The following is a 5,214-nucleotide window of genomic DNA, read 5'->3' as shown; positions in this document are numbered from 1 at the left end:
ATTAGTCAGTTAAATAAGTTGTGAATACGGCGCAGTTTCCATGAAAAATGGAAGATTCTTACAAGGTATATGATCTTTCTGAAGTATGTATTGACAGCGAAATTCAAAATGATCTAAGCTGTCTAATCAACCAAAAATAGACATTTAAAGTGTCAACAAAAGAATCAGTGTCATACACGATGCATTTTTGTTATTATTTTGTAAAAAAAATTTTTGTCAAACGTGCAATATCTACAGATAATCTCATTCTTTCAAATTTAAATGGGACCACTACTAAGGTCAACTACTCTCTTTCCAACAAAACAAGAATCATCAAAATCAGTTCACAAAATTATCGAGTAACATACGTACAAAAAAAAAACAGTTGAATAGACAACCTCCTTTTTTTGCAAAAGCTTTTGTGGTCAGGATAACAAAAAGTTGAAATTTTCGAATTTTTCTTTAATTAAAGACAAAACTGGAACATTATATCTCAAACCAGTAGTATAGTTTAACCAAAATTCTATAAATTGGTGACAAAGAACTTAGAAATGTGGAGATTTGCGATATTACGTAAATATCACTATATGGCTATGGAAATAGTAAAATTTCTGGTGTATACTCTTCGTATCTACATGCTTGCTGCTTAATTAAACAGAAACTAATACTGTCAAACCAGACACAGAAATTAAAAAAATTTGAAATTTTGTCATACACATACATACTATACCTAGTGTAACCTATCAAATCTGTCATTTTGGATGTCTACATTTGATTGGTTATTTGAGGGTTTAGTTAATTTTGATTTTTTTGCTGTCTATCGCTCAATTTACATTGCTGCGTAATGAAAGCGAATTTTTGTAACGAAATTGTACATAGATATTCATACTTCGCGAGAGTAATGTAAGCATCTCGGTCAACTTATGTCCAAGGGTAAACGGGCGCAGTGACTGTCCCACAGAACTTTGCGATTTAAAGCTCTGAGTAGCACTGCAACTGGACCTGTACTCTCGTTCTCCGTCTGACATATGTCCGAAACAATTACTGTCAAATAAGTAATACTCGAGTAATTGCGTCTGATGCGAATGAAGTTTCTTACTCATTGACTTACGAATAAATGGACGACGGGTCTAATACAAAAACCACGAAAAAAATGTCCCAAGTCAACCTATTTAAACGTAGTGACATGTAAAGGAATATGAAAAAGCTAAAACGTTGAATTTAAATTGTAATGTCATCGCAGTACTGTCTAATTTTGCTTACTTCGCTGTCAGTCGAACAAACGAAGACTAAAGCGTGAATGACCCTCTGTATACGATTTTAACGCCCTATAAGTTCGGACACTTTTTAGCGCGGGCCCGACGTCCATATAATTGCAAGTCAATGTTCTTACTCGATATTGCCGAGTATTATTCATTTGACAGTAATTCAGTAGACCCCCTGATACGGACAGGCGTGTCGCTTACCACCAGGCTCACGACTTGTTAAGTCTTGTCCCTTAGTGTCATAAAAAAAATATAATCTGAAGACGCGCGACCTGCTTTTTGGATTGTATCTAATTTGTACGTTATACGATTGATTTTAAGTTTATTATGCTATGGCAACAAAAATCCACTTCCTTCAGCGATGTAAATTGTGCCTACAAGTTCATATAACAGATTAGGGAACATGTTCTAACTTGTTCTGTTTGATGTGTGCGTAACTCACACTATTAAGAGTTTTATTAGAAGGTCTAAGAATGGTGCTTGAAAGAGAGTTTGATGTTCTCGTGACCATATAGTGTTGCCTCTTAGTCTGCTCAATCGGTTTTTTCCTATATATTGAATTATTCTATATTCTATAGTTGAAATATATGATGTGATTTCATTGACAACGTTGTGTATAATGAACTTGTGTTCTTTTGATTTAAACATAGCCTAGAACCGCAAAGCAGTGAGCATTACTGCGATCCGGTTTTAAAGGGAAATTACAGGCACATGGTATATGTCGACTTATGTGACGGGCATCGTGGCATTACCCTCAGAACTTAGCAATTTAAGGCTCTGAATGGACAAGCGTGTCGCTTACCAATACTATGTATTATAAAAAAAAACTTAGGCTTTTGAATTTACGTATACTTTCAATTTCAATGGAAAGTGCACCTTAATGTCATTCATACAGTTACAGTATTAGATATTTTTTTCTGGGTTAAGGATTTTTTCATTAAGTATTTTAGTTTTTGAACTGTACCTCGTGAATTCGTGACAGTTGTGCAATACACATGAAGCGAATGAAGCTTCATACAAGTATGAAAGACAATGTGATCGACAAGAATGCCAGATACCGCAGTTAGTGAGGAGATGAATAAGTTTTAAGAACTTCCGTCACTTCGTTGGGACCACGCGGCTTGAACAGGTTAACCGTTTAAAAAAATTCAATTGATTGAACGAAGCAGCAAGACCATATGGTCATGTGGATTTGATGTAATCTTATCACACTATAATAAAGTTATATTCTCTTGTTATTCGTGCGCCCTTGTAATATAAATTGTAGTTCTGTAGCCTGGTGTGTACATTTTCGTATTTGATATGTAACTCGCATTAGTTTGTGTGTAAATTCTGTAGTGCTATGGTAAATTGCATATAGTATTGTTTTTGAAGTGTAATGTAATAATATATTTAGCAGTAGTCACCGTAGGTTTCTGTAGTATAATTTTACATAACTTCTGTTACCAATTCGTAGACATAATGTCTGACGTACCTCTTTTGTTTGTTTCACTCGTATCAAGCTATTGTAATTTTGCATTTTTGTAGGTCATCCTCAATCTGCTTGAGATGGATCTTTCTCCACTTTTGCTATATAAATTTGTGTCGTTATTACTAACATTAAAATTTAAAATTTAATTCTTACTTTTCGTAAAAACAAAGCAATTACTTAGTTGTTTAATTTGTCGTGAACATATTACAATTAGTCTTATGAAATTAATTATTATTTTAATGCAATAAAATTTATAATCGTTTGTCATCTAAATCTATATTGCTGAAGATGATGTAATAATAAAAAAAAAACTATACATTCTGCAATTTACCCTGCACAAAATGATGTTGTCGTATTTAGCCAATAAATAGAATTCGATATTTTGTATCATACAGTCTCAATGTGATTCGGAGTCATATCTTAAAGTCGAATGTTAGACATTTCTTAATAAATCTAGAATTGTTACTAAATACCGTTCAAGGCTCATTTTTCGCGCGTCAAACGCAATATTATGAGGTTTGATGCGGTGAGGTGGGTGAATTTGGTGTAATTATAGTTGTTTTGTACAATCATGCGCAGTACATATACGCCATATTTTGTAACGTTAATAGAAAATAACAAATTATACAGTCGGCCCTGCGAGGCTGTTGGTATTTTACAAATACCCTGTATATATCATGTTATCAATATCACCATATCATAATGTCAAACTATAATTTTTCTCATAAAACTGACAAAAATGTACAAAATGTTACTGACAAAGTTATCCTGCAACTAGAATATAATCACTAACTTCAGCTGGTTATTTCCCAAAATGGCATTCAGGATAGCTACTACCATAATATAATAATACAAGCATGATAACTCCATAAAAATGTAAGGACGCGCGCACCTTTCATTATTATGTAGTGTTGTAAAAAATTCGAGTTCGGTTGTCTACTTTTTAGGTCCCGACTCCAATTCACAAGAATCGACTCACAAAGACGATAAACTCCACTGTTCGATGTATTACGAGCCTATCGTGTTTCCGAATAGACTGGAGTAATCACCGTATTGGGTTTTTGTTTTTTTTTATTTGTGGGCTGCTTGTCGTACTCGAGACTTGGTAGAGTAGAAGTCACTTCGAGTCGAATTTTGGATCTGGAGTTATTTTTAGACTCGACTCGGACTTGTGAATATTTTAGGCTACCGAGTCGTGCATAATTGAGTCGAGTTTATAAATGTAGACTCCCGGACTCGAGTCTTTTACAACACAATTATTATGCTAATGAGTGCGTCCGTACTGTTACTTTGTACGGAGTTATCGTACTTCTCTTATTTTGCTATTCTACTACCCTGTGATTTATTCCCACGTGTAGAAGAACTGGAAAAGTTGCCCTGCTAGCATATGCCTTAGTAATGTGAACGATGTTTATTGGACATTTTAGGTAAGAGGAATTCGGATAAAAAGTTATCCAAGAAAACTTGCCTAAAATGGGGTTGGCCTTGGGCCAAACATTTTCCTGTACACGACATTTTTTTGTGTAAATTGCGACTATGTCAGGTAAGCTAAAACTGACACAATGCAAGGCATAAATTTTATATTTACATACATTCACAATATTAGCAGTAGAGCTTCTTGTGAAAGAGTGCATCCGGGGAAGTCCTGCCACCTTACATATTTCCGCCGTCAAGTAGTAATGTAAGTGTTACTGCGTTTCGGTTTTGAAGGGTTAAAGGTGCTGGTGAAATTGACAAGGTGACGGGTGCAGTGGCAGTGCCCCTCAGACCTTTGTGATTTAAAGCTCTAAAAGGCCCTGCAACTGTCATGAATAAGCGTGTCGCTTACCATCGCATGGTTCATCTCAAAAGAAGTCTGCAATAATATTCTGTAAAATCGTGTCCTGCGCGTGAATGTTACAATGGTAAATTGTTTAAATTAAAATTATATTATAGTCCTGAAATATAATCATCAATGTCACGTGAAATTGGACTTTAAATATATAGTATTAAATTACACCATTCATTAGTTGAGACACCTCTTATTTGTAATCTCTACTAAAAGTAAGTTTTGATGTTTAAAACAAAATTAGCTTGGCCACTGGCATTTTGAGGCGAAAGTGTTTAGTCTGTTGTATTTGACAATGAGGATTTACACAAGCAATCTTTTGATCGTAAAGGTTGTGCAGACGATATTATTTTCATTTTTCTCGCTGCTGTAACGCTGTGATTGAGGCGATCTCTATGAGGTGAGATCTAATGCGTTACCTATCAGTAGTGCGAAATGACATTTTCCAGAAATAACATTTGGTCGAAATTTCATAATCTCGAAAGTAATTTTGAGAGGAAAATGCTTTTTTCTTTTAAACCTAACCTAACCGAACCTAATCGTGTCTTTGCGTTAAATAATCAACATATCCTGAAAGAACAACTGTTTCGTTATAATTCGGTTTTCGGTGTAATGAAAATTCGAACAAACGTTATTTCGGACAAAAAAATTTTCGACTTTGTGATAGGTTA

This window comes from Hyposmocoma kahamanoa, unplaced genomic scaffold (genome assembly GCF_003589595.1).
Source record: "Hyposmocoma kahamanoa isolate Upper Pololo Valley unplaced genomic scaffold, ASM358959v1 89, whole genome shotgun sequence".
NCBI classification, from domain to species: Eukaryota; Metazoa; Arthropoda; class Insecta; order Lepidoptera; family Cosmopterigidae; genus Hyposmocoma; species Hyposmocoma kahamanoa.
The sequence above is the reverse complement of the archived record's forward strand: the minus strand, read 5'-3'. Positions refer to the sequence as shown.